Below are 14818 nucleotides of genomic sequence, written 5' to 3' on the forward strand. Positions count from 1 at the left end.
GTTTCCCGGGCACCACGCGTGGGGCAGCTCAGAACAGTACGGTCTATTCTCTCACGGTGCTGGAGGACCAGGGTGTCCGCGGGGCTGCGCGCCCTCCGAGGGCCCAGGGGAGGACGCCTCTTTGTCTCCTCCAGCTTCTGGGGGCTGTGGCTGCTCCGGTGTCGGCCTCGGTGGCACGTGGCCTTCTTCCCGTGTGTCCGTGTCTCCAGATCTGCCTCCTCACAAGGCCTCCAGCCATGGGTCAGGGCCCACCCTGATCCAGCCTGACCTCATCTCAACTAATTACATCTATTTCCAAATAGAGTGACATTCACGGGTCCCGGGGAGTTAGGACTTCAGTATGTCTCTTTGTGGGACACGATTTACCCAGCACTGCCCACAGAGCATCTTTGTACAAATTAGATAAAGACACCCCTTCCTGCAGGTAGGCATGGCGGCAGCAGCAGAGCACAGGCTGGGGTTGAGCCCCTCACTTGCCCTCGAGCTAGGTACCCTTGTGCAGTGAACAACCTGCACAACTGTAAGCAGCCGCCCTGTTCGGGAACCTCTCATTCATAAGCTTAACATCCATCGAAGGTAAAATGTCCAGACTGGAATTTCAATTTCAACCTGGGCCAGAAGGTGCTCTGAGGCCCAAGGGAGGGGCCAAGGCAGGGTTTGCAGCGGGCGAGGCCATAGGGGGTACATTGTCTGCAGAGAATTTAAGAACAATCACAAAGCTGAGCAAAAGTTGACCTGCTTTTTATTATCACCGTGCACCCACTACTCTAAACAGTGTAACCCAAATCTTCCGTTGGTTTTAGTTCTAAACAACCACTACAGAGTTTTCAGACTAGCATCACTTATTCTCTGTCTTTTCATGAACACTCTGGCCTCCGTGGAAGTTGTTCAGAGGACGGGGACGTTGCAGCCAGCCCAAGCATTCACACCCATCTCGAGGGCCGGGAGGCTTCAGGACCGTTGGCTGTCATGGCGCCCGGGGATTGCGCACCCCTGACACCCAGGGTAGTCAGTGTCCCTCCAGAGAGCACAGCGACCACAAAGACAAAGACAGACCTCAAGCTCCTTCAAGTCTGCCATTCTGCGAGACTACTGGGAGGTTTTATTAGTGTTTAAAACTTCCGACAGTGAAACAGAGAGCCAGTGCGAGGTAAGGGGTGAGGATTCTGTATCCTGACCTTGGTGGGCGCTACTACCTGTGATAAAATGGCAAAGGACAGGGGGCGCCTGGGTGGCTCAGTCGGTGACGCATCTGCCTTTGACTCAGGTCATGATCCCGGGGTCCTGGGATTGAGTCCCGTCTTGGGCTCCCTGCTCAGCAGGGAGTCTGCTTCTCCCTCTCCCTCCACCGTTCCCCCGCTCATGCTCTCTTTCTCTCAAATAAATAAGTAAAGTCTTTTTTAAAAAAATGACAAAGAACAGCACACACGTATCAACGTCAGCTTCCTGCTTTGGATGTTGGTTAACTACAGTTAACTAACCTAAGTTGTCACTGAGTGCAGAGTGGGCCGGAGGGCACTCGGGACCCTCTCTCTACTATCTTTGAATCTGTAATGTAGTCAAAATAAAAACTTAAAAAGATAATGGTGGACAAGAATGATCTCAAAAAAAAAAACACCCCAAAACGCCACAACGGTGCAAATTGCCAAGTGTCATCGTTTTGTTTGTGAGTGTACATTTATTCTGTATGTAAACTATTTTACTGAATTCGGATATCTTTTTTTTTTAATAAAGATTTTATTTATTTATTTGACAGAGAGAGACACAGCGAGAGAGGGAACACAAGCAGGGGGAGTGGGAGAGGGAGAAGCAGGCTTCCCGCCGAGCAGGGAGCCCGATGCGGGGCTCGATCCCAGGACCCTGGGATCATGCCCTGAGCCGGAGGCAGACGCTTAACGACTGAGCCACCCAGGCGCCCCTGAATTCGGATATCTTTGAAATTGAAATTTATTTTTCGGGGCGCCTGGGTGGCTCAGTCGTTAAGCGTCTGCCTTCGGCTCAGGTCATGATCCCAGGGTCCTGGGATCGAGCCCCGCATCGGGCTCCCTGCTCGGCGGGAAGCCTGCTTCTCCCTCTCCCACTCCCCCTGCTTGTGTTCTCTCTCTCGCTGTGTCTCTCTCTGTCAAATAAATAAATAAAATCTTTAAAAAAAAAAAAAAAAAAAAAGAAATTTATTTTTCTTTTAAAATTATGCCACTTATTTGACTTCTATTTAAATGTTATTAACAGACCAGTACATAGGGTGAAGGTTTTCCCCTTTGAAAAAATGCATTCAAGTAAGTTAGAGGTATTAAGCCGTTGGTTTCTTCCTATTTTGTATGATATATGTATTTTTACTGGCAGGTAGTTCAGTGGAAGTCGACTGAATTCCTTTGCTGCCATGATGGTGGTTATAATTCATGTCATTTCATGATTATAACTGAAAACAGTTTTGTTGCGTCGTTGGGTGGGGGGCTGCTAACTAAGGAGCCGCTCAGGCATGCTGGGGGCACTGCTGGGCCCCAGCCGACCGGTTAGCTGGAATCATCTCTCCCAGCTCGGGGCCTGACCCCGGCTCTGCCCAGCGCCCCCCACGCTCTGACCCTTCTGCACATCTGTGGCTCCGTAACTGCAAGGTAAACACGGGTGCGCCGACGGCCCTGAACACCCAGGGCGGGCTGGCTCTGCATTTCCCTGGGAGGGAAACGAGTTGCAGGAAGCTTTGCGCCCAGCGCCGAAAGTCGCCCAGCTCAGGTGTACTTATCAATACCCCTGTAGGGGTGACTCTTGGTCATTTGGGACCTGGTGCATGTGGACACGGGGGGTCAGGCAGCTGTGTTCCCTCTGGGGGCCTCCCACGTAAAAGGGCCACAGACACTCGTCCTCGTGCAGCTGGGTCACATGTGGGCGTGCCGTGCTCCCACATCCTCACCACCGCACACACGTCTCTGCTCTCCGCTGCTCTCTACACCGCCCAAGTACCCCTCCACCCCTGGGCCTCAGTTTCCCTGTCTGTGATTGGTTGGCTCTCCAGGCGTCTGCCAGTGCTGATGTCATTTTTGCCCCAGCTCTCACTGTCCAGGACCCATTCCTCCCTGCGGCTACTCAGTCCGTGAGCGAGCCAATCACAACAGTCCTAGGGCTTAGTCACGGGCTTCTCCTTCCTCTAGGTAAGGAAGCCGAGGCGAGCTAGGTTGGTAACTTGCCTCTTTCCTCTGTAGTGAGCGTGGGGCTGGGGCTTGCACCTCAGCGCTCACGGCGCTCACTGACCACCCGGCCACCCTGCCTCCATTGCGGGCGGAAACAAACTTGAAGTTCCCAGGGCCAACTGTGCACGGGTGAAATTGAAAGCCCGGTGTGGTAGTGAGCCGCTAACACGGCAGGTGTGCAAGCAGAGGCAGGTTGTGGGGCGTCAGAGAGAGGACTGGGTGAGACCTGCAGGTGTCAGAGGCACTATCGTATTAGGATGGGTGGCATGGACATTTTAATAATATTAACTCTTCCAATCCATGAGCATGGAATGGCTTTCCATAGAGTTGTGTCTTTTTCAATTTTTCTCATCACCGTCTTACAGGTTTCAGTGTACGCGTCCTTCCTTGGTTAAATTTATTCCTAAGTATTTTATTCTTTTTTTGATGCAATTTTAAATGGGATTCTTTTCTTTTCTTTTTTTGAGAGAGAGCGCACATGCGCGCAAGTGGGTTTAGGGGGAAAAGAACAGAGGGAGAGAGAGAATCGTAAGCAGGCTCCATGCCCAGCTCAGAGCCCGATGCGGGGTTCAATCTCATGACCCTGAGATCATGACCTGAACGAAAATCAAGAGTTGGAGGCTTAACCCACTGTGCCACCCAGGAGCCCTGGGATTGTTTTCTTAATTTTTCTTTCCAACAGTTCAGTGTTAGTGTATATAAACAGAACAGATCTTGTATATTGATTTTGTATCCTGCAACATTACTGAATTCATTTATGAGTTCTAGAAATTTGAGGGTGGAGTCTTTAACGTTTTCTGTGTATAATACCATGTTTCTGCAAATTGTGACAGCTTTGCTTCTTCCTTTCCAATTTCAATGCTTTGTATTTATTTTTCTTTCCTCATTACCCTGGCTGCGAGCTTGTGTTTTTATATTTAAATGAATTTTTTGTTGACAACACTTGATTGGGTCTTGCTCTTTTATCTATGTGACTATCTCTGCCTTTTAGTATGAGCATTTAAACCACTGACGTTTAATGTAGTTATCCACATGGTTGGATTTAAAGTCTACAATATAGATTTTTTTTTTCTTTATTGCTTTTTTACTTTTATCACTGCCTCCTTTTAGGGCAAATAATTTTTGTGGTTTCAGTTTGTCTCCATGCTTGTTTTATTAGTTGCTCTAGGGTTTACACTGGTCACAATCTATTCAGATAATATTATATTATCTTGTATATCATATATGAATCTTACAACTGTCAAGTGCATGTCCTTCTCCCCCACACTCTGTGTGTTTCTGTCATACATTTTAATCCTGTATATGTTGTAAACCGCAAAATACATTGTTGGTTTTTGCTTTAAGCAATCCATCTTCCTTTAGGAAGATTAAAAAACGGGGAAATGTATTTCAAATTTACGCACATATTTGCCAGTGTAGATGCTCTATGTTTCTTCTCTTTAGGAACACAGTTTCCTCCTGGTTCCCTTGAAGCAATGCCTTTAACATTTCTTGTAGTTTGGGTTCGCTGGTGAGCGGTTAGCTCAGCTTTTCTTTCATCTTTCTTAAAAGATGTCTTCACTGGGTATAGAATTCTGGGTTGATACATATTTTTTTCTTTCAGCACTTAAAAGTGATGTTGTATTGTGCTCTGGCCTGCGCGGTTTCTGGACCGAAGGCCTCTGTCACCTCTGCTCTTGCAATGTGCCTTTCCTTCTCCGGCTGCTTTGATTATCATGTACCTTTGTGGGGTTTTCTTTATATTCCTTCTCCTTAACATTTGCTGAGCTTCATGGATATTTGGGCTTGCCATTTTCCTCCAATTTGGAAAATTTCAAGTATAATTTATTCAAATATTTTTGTGGTTTTTTTCTCTCCTTCTGGGACTCCAGTTACAAGTCTGTGAGACCACCCAATATCGTCCCACCGCTCACTAACATTCCAGGGTTTTTTTCAGATTCTTTTTCTCTGAGTGCTTTATTTTGGATACCCCCAATTGTGAGCTGTGAGGTCACCGATCTTTCCTTCTGCAGAATCTCATCTGCTCTCAATCCCATCCAGTTTATTTTTCACTTCAGTGTCACAGTCCTCATCTCTATAACTTCCACGTGGGTCTTTTTCACACGTCCCATTTGTTTCCTCACGATGTTCCCATTCTCCTTTACAGCCTTGAACACAGTTACAAGATTTTTCTATAGTTGCTTAGTATCTTCATTCATTAATGCCATTACCTGTCACTTCTCAGTCTGTATCGGCTGACTTTTCTCTTGGTCGTGGGTCCTTTTTCTTGCTTCTCTGCATCTTTGGTTGTTTGTGGATATTATCAGCTCTGCAGTGCTGTTCAGTGCTGGGTAGTGTTATATTACTTTACAGAGTGTTGCACTTTGTTCCGGCTGCAGTTACTTGCAGATGAATCCAATCCTTTTTGAGTTTTGATTTTAAGATTTACTACAGGGATTTCAGAGTGGCTCTTGGTCTAGGGATGATTTAGCCCTGCTACTAGGCACGGCCCTTGTGAACACACTGCCCGATGCCCCAGGCATTATGAACACAGACTATCCCAGCCTTCTCTAAACTCCAGGAATTGTTGTCTACTGCTTTCCGGATCTCCTCCCTCACTCTCAGAGAGTCTCCTCCCCTATATGCACAAGTACTCTGACAAAGACTTGGTGGGACCCCCTGCAGATGTCTGGAACCCCGTCTACAGCACCATACCTTTCTGCATTCTGTCCTGAAATGTCTAACCTTCTTGATGACCCCAGAAGCCAACATCTGTGTCCTGAGCTCAGCAGGACCTCTTGAGTCCTGCTCTGCTGCTCAGACGTCACCCCCAGGCAGTGAGTCGGGGCACCTGTGGGCTCGCCTGCCTTGCCGCTTCTCAGTCCTGTGCTCCCTGCTTTCCGATGCCTGGAAACGGTCGCTCCAGACATTTTCCCAAGTGTCCTATTTCTGTATGGCCAGAGGGCAATTCCCATAGCGTTTAATCCTTCGTGGGCAGAAGTAGAAGTCATCTACTGAGTTCTTAATTTCAGTTATTATGGTTTTCAATTCTAGAATTTCTGTTTGATTGTTTTTAATGGTTTCCAGTTCTCTGAGAAGAATTTTCCCTGTTCTTATTGGATGTATTGAAGACATGGAATACGAAACTTAAGTATTTTAAAGTTCATGTCTGATAATCCCAGTATCAGGGCATTCTGTGGGTCTGTCTTAAGCCTTAGTTTTTTCTCTTAATTTTTGGTCAATTATTGTCTTTCTGTATGCCTTCCTAAATTTGGTTGAGTGCCAGACCTTTGTGGTTTAAAAACTATGAAGACAGCTTGAGACTTTGGATTCTTTCTCATACAGAGATTTACTTTTGCTTCTAGCAGGCAGTTAGGAAGGGACAGGCCACCTTATTACACGAGACACTGAGCTGCCCTGAAGCTGCCTTTTGTCCTTGCGATTGATGATCCGCTTCCTGTCTGCCCTTTCTGTTAGGGTCTACCCCTCCGGGGACCCAGCCGAGAGACTGGGGTACTTATTGGACATCCTCCCCTTCTCGGCCACCTCTGAATGACAATTGTCCCCAGGCCCATGGAGCCACCAACAGCCAGCTTCACAGCCTCTGCAGTGCCACCGTTTGTTAACTGGCAGATACTTACCTCGAGGGGAAAATGTCCCAGATGTCAGGCTCCCCTCCCCGGGCTCTCTGCAATGCTGTCGAAAGACACTTATTTGGACTGGGTCCGTCTTTTCTAGTCATTCTTGGTTCAAGGGTTAGTTTGAGACAAGCTGGTTCACTGTTACGGGAAATAAAACTCAGCCCTGATTTCTTCCTGGTAATATTATCTGAGCCTGAGATGGCAGAGGCTGTGCCCAGTAGTGGAACCCACACAACTGAAAACTTCCCTGTAGTCGAGGCTGACTCTGAGTTCCCGGACGCCAAAACTGGAAGCATGAACAGGACCCTCCCCACCCCGTAATGAAGCCAGGCAGCAGGATCCTTGAACGACAACAACTTCATGGAGAAGAGATTTACTGCCCTGACACGTAAATCTCTGCCTTGTTAGAAAGGGCTCGGCCAGCAAGGCATCCTAAGCTTAGGGACACGGTTATCCTATTAATATCCAGGAACAATCATTCAAGTGGCAGTTGCTAGCAAATCCAGGCTCCAGAAGTCGAATTTCTGAGGGTCTATCATAAAAATCTAGTCCAGATGCTTGTATTAAGCTCTGGACCCCTTTCCTCACTTGCCCCGAGGAGAATCCCCCACCCCCCAACGTTCAAGAGCACCTCAGGTTCAAGGGCCCAGGCTAAAATCTCTGTCTCCCCCTCTAAATCCCTGTTTTTCAGAGAAAAACTTCTGAAAGGACACTGATGGAACTATTTTAATAGGGGCCACATCTGGGGAGTTTAACTGTGGGACTGGAGAAGAACAGAAAGTGGGAGGCTGCTTTTGTTTTGTATGTTTTGCTCCTCTATGGTCTTGAAAACAAATTTAAACTATGAATTGGTATCACCCTCTGGGCGCGGCCGGCATGAGGAAGGAGAGTGGATCTGATGGGCAAGCAGACTACAAGTGCATCAGCCCAGGGTCAAGTCCGGTGGCCCCCAAATGTCTTATTTAGCGGGTTTGGTAAAGCCGGGTTCCAGTCAGGCAGCATGCCTCAGAGAAGGTTACCCGTCCCAGATGGTCTGGTCTCGTCACTCATCTCCGCAGTGGGGACACGTGGGCCAGAGTGAGTTTGTAGGAGCTGAGAGAGGACAGACAGACGATGGTGAGTCTTGTAGCTCACTGTCTGCCTCCGACTCACCTGACGGGGTTCCACCTGATTCCTCAGCCGAGAGCAAGGCCGGTGGTGGACATGACCAGCTGTCCACCAAAACTGGGACATGCTGCCCTGCAGCCTCCCTTGCATCCACGTGTGACCCCGTGACTAGACATGGCCAAGGGAACGTGAGCAGAAGTGACGGTGTCAGTCCCAGGAGGGGTGCTCTCCTCTCTTTCTGTCCCCTCTGTATTGCTTTTCTCGGGCTGCCATTAACAGACCCGGCGGCTTGAACATCAGAGACTATCCTCTCCCAGTCCTGGAGGCAGGAAGTCTGAGGTCCCACGTGGCCAGGCCGGTTTCCCCGAGGCCTCTCTCCTGGCGGGTAGACACGTCTTCCCGTGTCCTCACGTGGTCGTCCCTCCGTGCGTGTCTGCGCTCCGACCTCTCCTCGGTCCTTCTGGGTTAGGGCCCACCTTAGCGACCCTATTAGAACCAGTTACGTCTGTAAAGGCCCTTCTGGTGCTCCGCCGATGGGTGGGGAGGGGAACGCATTCTGCACAGCAAGCGCCAGAGGCCGCGTGGGTCTGCGCAGGACCGCTCCCGTGGCTGGGGCAGCGGCTGGAACCAGAGCCACCACCTGCCCAAGTTTGCCGTAGCCCACCGTGCTCCTTCAGGAGCTCCCGCACGCGCCGGACTGCTGAGTGCAATGGGACGCCACAGGTATCCCCACTCCTGCTTCCTGCGGCCTCGGACGGCGGCATCCTTTTCTTCGGTCCCCAGGGAGGGGGCGCTGCTTCCCGTTTGCCATCCTGCGGGGAGCAGAAGATGCGGGTGCTGCCACGTAGCCTTTCCTGCCACGACGTTGAATCTCTGTCCTCCCTGGTCGCAGTGTGTACCTGTTCCCAGAGACCATGCTGACGTCTGACCTGACTCGTGGGTCTAGAGGCAACGGGCAGTGGCCGTGCCATGTCTTGAACAGAATGAGGACGCCTCCAGGAGGCATTTTCCCCGGCAAAGTTATCAAAGGGGCTTGAAGCAGAAGAAGCTGTCTCCTTGGGCAGCAGATGACGAGGCACGTCCACTGCTGGTGGAGGCTCAGAACGATCTGGGGACTCAATAGCGCCAGTTTCATCTGGGTCCAACCAGATTTCTGCGTTCCGAGTTTCTCCACTGTCAAGTTTCAAGATCCCATTCCTTCCTGATCAATACCCTAACTTTTACATGAGAAACTTGAAAAGATTGAATTCAACTGTCGAAATTCAGCAACCCACATAGCTAAATGTTGTGCTTGATTAGTTTTGTGCCTACAAGAAATGATGCCCTTCAGGGTCTGTCATGGAACCGCTCTGCTTCTCAGAAATGGCTTGAGCCAAGAATTAACTCCCCACCCCACCCCCCGCCCGGCTCCTCGTTTTCTCTTGGAAAGAGCTCAAGTGTGCCCGCTCCCTGTAACGGTCCAGCACGGCAGCCACTGGGATCACAATCCAGCGCTGCGGTCCATGGCGTGTCACGGTCACCGGCCTCTCGCTTCCCCTGGGCGAGGAGCTCAGCCCGGCACAGGAGCCTGACGGCACCACCGAACCAACCCCAAATTCCATCTGTACCGTCCCAGAACCAATCCTCCATCAACAGTTTGGATCCAAGCAAGGGACAGAAACCACATAGCGATTTAAACGGGAAGTTTAGTCTAAAGAATACTTAAGCTGTGATTAGGAAATAATGCAAAGATGAAAAGAGATCTCCAAAGGGAACCTGATGGCTGGATAAACAAACCACGGTTCATCCCAGGAAGAACACACGCACCACGTTGTTCTTGTACGTAGCGCGCGGGAAGAGCGGACTTGGAGGGAGTCCTGCTTCCTTCCCCAAGCCTGGGGCTCAGACGTCATCGGGGGAGGTGTGGCTGAAACCCCCTGGAGGGCACGGGATTTTGCTGGTTGCCTGGCCAGAGGTGGCCACAGTCTCTGGGCAGCAGGGAACAACGCCCTGAGTTTGCCTTCTTATTGGCAGGACTGCCCACGGTCTCCTGCACAGGGGCTTCATGTCGGGCGAGTTGCAGCCACGGTGCTACCAAGCCAGTCCCGGGGCCATGAGATGTCGAGGGGCATGTGTTCTGGGGCTCTGGGCGTGTGCCTGGGGCAGACGGAGCTCCACTGGTGGTTCCCAGAGGATGTGGCAGAAGAGAGAAGAGGCGGGACACAGCCTGCTTCTACGCTAGGGATAGCGCTGGCCCCTAGTGCCCTCTGCTGACCCAGCTTGACCTCACACCCTGGCTGGGGGAATGGGCTGGAGCCCAGGCTGTCCGTGAAGGTGCTCCTGGGGTGACTCTGGGGCTCAGAGCCAACGAAGAGACCTGACACAGGCCGCAGCATAGAAACCATGCCAGTGCTTATCAGCAGGGGAGCGGATGAACAACCGTGGCTCGTCGGTGGGACAGAGAACACCACTCAGCAGCAAGAAGTCGCGAATTGCTGGCAGGCGCACAAGGCACGCCCTCGGGAAGGCATTCTGCCGAGCAAGAGCCCCAGACACTAAAGGGCACACAGTCCGTTCTTTACGGGAAAGATGCTAACGGGCAAAGTATCAGCCGATGGGGCTCCAGGGAGACTTCGCTGCCAAGGGGCACACGGAGCTTTCTGGGAGGCTGAGAGTATTCTCTGTTCTTATAGTCATGCTGGTTAAGGGGCTGTACACATTTTTCCAAACTCAAAGGTCTGCACTAAACAAATGCATTTTATTCGCGTAAGTTATGCCACAAGAAGGCTATTTTTAAAAAGTGGAAAACTATGGCCTCTCAGGAAAAGCAGGACTACTAGGAATTCAACCATCCAATATTGCGGCGAGGACCCCATGGCGAGGGGCCGGCTGACAGCAGAGAATGCGCACGGGGCAGCAGGAACCGACAAATACTGACTCTGGCTTCAGGACCAGTCGTTCAAATGAACACAATCAAAGCGCATTTCTCGTTGGCTTTCCTTCCGCCGGGGCGGGGGCTGTAAACCGAGTTTTCCCACCTCCTCCTCCTCCTGTTTACTCAGTAATTTTGGCAGTGATGAATTTCCATGACTTTTTGGGGTCACAAAATTTCCAGGTAGGACTTTAACTGAGCCAAAACAGGAATGAGCCTCCAGACGTGGTGATGGGGAGTAATGGGGCTTTGTGCGTCCCCTCCTGGGCATGAGAAGAGAGAATCCCCCACAAAGCGTGACCCCATCCTGTTGGAAAAGCATGAGGCTTCTGTTCTCTGCTGATCACGATTTTAGACACGGGTGGTGGGAGGTCGCAGTGCTGGGTCCCTGCTGCTGTCACCGCTGCCCCCACCTGCCTCTTCGCCCTTTGCGCTGCTGGAGCTGAGCGTCTCAAGTCTGCATGTCCTGGAGTCTGCTGACAGCGGGAGACAGGGGCAGGAGATGGGAGGCCCGAGGGAAGATGCTGCCCCTGCGCCAACAGCTGGAGGCGGCTCTGCGGGTGGGAGGGACATCGCTGTGCTCCCGGGACCCAGGCGAGGGCGGGGCGCCTCCGCATCCCAGCACCTGCCCCTGGGGCTGGGCGGGTGGCGGTTCCAGAGCCGGAACCATGGCGGGCCCTGGGGTCCTGGTTATCACTCCTTCCTTTTTGCTCTTCTAGACCTTCTACCTCATTTATAACCAATTCTCTGTATAAATTTTTCTGTGTAAACTCCTGGTGGGGTTTCTGTCTTCTGGACTAAGACTGTGGCTAATGCAGGATCAAAAACACTGGTCTGACATAGCACAGCAAACTTGCCCAGGGCTGGGCGGAGACGGTCATAACCTGACACCATTTAAACGGGTGGGGTTTAACGTATTTGTTCAGCGTTTCCTTAGCAGAAAGGCTGAGCACTCTAAATAAGTGAAGGAAGGGCCCAGAAGGCAGAAAGGCTCTGGATGGGGGTGGGGTCCCTACAGCTTCTCCCCTCCTCCAGGTCTGCAGCCCCCCCTCGATAAAACAAAGCCCTGCAAGGAAGGACGTTCTGGCGCAGGCCCCTCAGGCCCCTCATCCTAGGCCCTATTCAAGTCTCCCTTTCCTCTCCCGCAATTTCCCCTGAGGGCAGATCTGGAAACCATTGCTGTCTCTACCTTGCAGCCACCTTCCCTGATGTTGGGCTGGTCCGCCCTGGCTAAAAGGACGTGTGGTTTCTTCCCAAGTGCTCTGGTGAGCTCCTGGAAGGGGTGGCTGGGGTCTGCATGCCCCTCCCACCACGGCTGACCCGCCCCCCCAGGACCCCCCATCGTAACTGTCAGGACATGACAGAAGGTGCACAGAAGTTGGAAAAGTGCGGAAACAAAGGATTTAAATAAGAACCAGCATCTCGTGACCTCTTACTGTGTCCAGAGTATAATAGAAAAGCACCGGTTCAACCAAGATCCAGGCAAATCTCAACGTCATTGAGAGAAGATGGTGAATAGGTGCCAATCCTGACAGGGCACAGACGTTGGAATCATCTAGCAAGGATTTTAAAGGAGCCGTCACAGAAATGCTCCAATGAGCAAATACGAACACGCTGGCGACAAATGAAAAAATAGAAAGTCTAAGTAAAGAAATGGAAGGTGTAAAGAAGGATCAGAGGAAACGTTTAGACGTGAAACATACAAATGAACGACTCAGTGGATGGATGTGTGACACAAGGACAGGAGAGGACGAAGGAGAGTCAGTGAGGTCGAAGGCGGAAGGACAAATTACCCGACCCCAACGATGAGAAAATGGGCTGAAAAAACAAATGAACAGAGGCCCCAGATCCTGTGGAACGATGACAAAACTCACACATCGAGACACTGGTGTCTCACCAGGAGAAAGAAGGTGAGCTGAAAGATTTTCAAGAAAATCACTGCAAAAATTTCCCAAAGTTAGCAAAAGACATCAAGCTGCAGATGCAAGAAGTCAAGGATAAACAGGATAATCCCAATGCAACCCACACCAGAACACATCACAGTCAGACTGAAAACAAAAGCAGAAATCTCAGGGGGCGGGAGAAACGAGCTCTCATCTGCAGAGCGAACCAGCCACCAGAAACCACGGGGGCCGGACGATGTGGTGTGTCTCGCTGTGGGCGGGGACAGAAGACAACTGTGGGCCCGGAATCCAGCCCCCAGTGGGGACACCCGTCGGGAACAAAGAGGAGAGCAAGACGGGCTCCAAAACAAGGAAGATGGAAGTCGGTCACCAGCAGACTACTCTAAAAGATCTTCTCGAGACTGAAATGACAAAGAGGGAACTTTGAAAGAGCAGGAAGGAGGCAGAGACACAAAACGCTAAAGGTTTGGGTAGATCCAGTGGACTTGGCTTCTCTCCCTGAGCCCTCTCAAACATGCTTGACAGTTGAGACAAATTGGTGTTAGGTGGGGTCAAGCGGGGAGCAGGAGCGCGGGTGAGGCGTGCCCTGCCCTCGAGGGGCTTCCACGTGCTGGCTGGCCAAATGTCCCCAGCAATGCCTGATATTCTAGGAAGCAGGGCAGGTCTTCATTAACTAAATATAAGACATGTAGGAACACAACACAACGTCAACAGAAGGACATCCACGGGCAAAGAAGACCTTAAATCCTCTGGTTTTCTCCCATAAATGTGGCAGCAAAGTACAGAGAGGAGGAAATCCGTCCAGCACTTCCGTTCATGTCCAGGAGGCCAGAGTCAAGGTGGTCGGGAAACCTTGAGGGAGGGGTGGGTTCTTCCTGGACTCCACCTGCCTCCACCCCCCAGAGGCCTCCACATTGCCCGTCCAATTAGAACTCTAGCATCTAGCAAGGTTTTCTCCCCATCTCCCCATTTTCTGTCCTGAACAGACACTTTGACCCAAGCTCCCACCTTGGAACATCAGGAAAAAACTCTGTTTGCAGCCTTTTTCATCTGATTATTAACATTAATTAGGTTGTAAATTATTCAACAAAGTCACTGGTTAATTGGCTTTCATTTCTTCCAGAAATGTCAGGAGAAGTGACATTTTTCAGAGCATAAGATGCATTCCCCAACTTGAAATGCTGGGCTCCATGAGAAGGTTTCCTACTAGGCCAGATGAGAGTGAATCAGGCAGACTGGGGCGGGAGCCAGGGGTCAAGAAGGAAGATTTCTCTTGTAGCCCTCACTTCCTTGATGGGGTCTTGTTTCATGGGGGGGGGGGGCAGGGAATGAGCCTGCCCTGGAAGACCTGGGTGATAGCCCCGTTCTGTCCCTAACTAGCTGTGGGACCTTGGACAAGTCAACTCCCTGAGCCTTGCCAAACAGTGGGTACAAATCCACCTGATCTAGCTTTTGCGAAGAAGTAAAAACACACTGTCAGCTCCAATGCACTACAATGATCCCTTCCTTTTCAGCGGCTGGAGCACGGGAGAAGTGCAGAGGTTGAGTCATGGAGCTGAATCATGAAGGAGGAAAGGAGAGGGGACGTTTTTGGAGAGGAGAGCAGCACAGCAAAGGTGAGGAAGGGCAGAGCATACCTGGAGGACTGCCTGAAGTTTGCACAGCCAGGTTTGAGGGCCCAGGGAAATGGGCAGGCGGGGAGAGGATGCTAGAATGGGCAGGGCAAGGTCACAAAGCCCTTTGCATGGCACCCGGCAGGGAGTGTGGCCTTGGAGGTTGTGGGGGGCCATCAAGGCATCTGAAGAGGGCAAGACCGCATCAGAAAGTGACTGAAAAAACCTGCCCCCTAGGAGGAGATCTTAGTGTTGTAATGAGCTGAAGTAACTGGAGGGCAACTCAGGGGGCTTCTGTGCAGGCCCCCAGCTTCAATCTGGCTCAAATTGGTTCGTGCAAGGGGGCGTCTGGGGATACGTCTTGGCCATACATCTCCCTGGGAGCTGCTTGTTCTGCAGAACAGACCCATTCTTTCCCTGCTTTGGTCCCTGTCCCTCTCCCCCCACAAGACACCCCTGGTCTGTTACTGGGATC

This window comes from Halichoerus grypus, chromosome 14, assembly GCF_964656455.1.
Source record: "Halichoerus grypus chromosome 14, mHalGry1.hap1.1, whole genome shotgun sequence".
NCBI lineage: Eukaryota > Metazoa > Chordata > Mammalia > Carnivora > Phocidae > Halichoerus > Halichoerus grypus.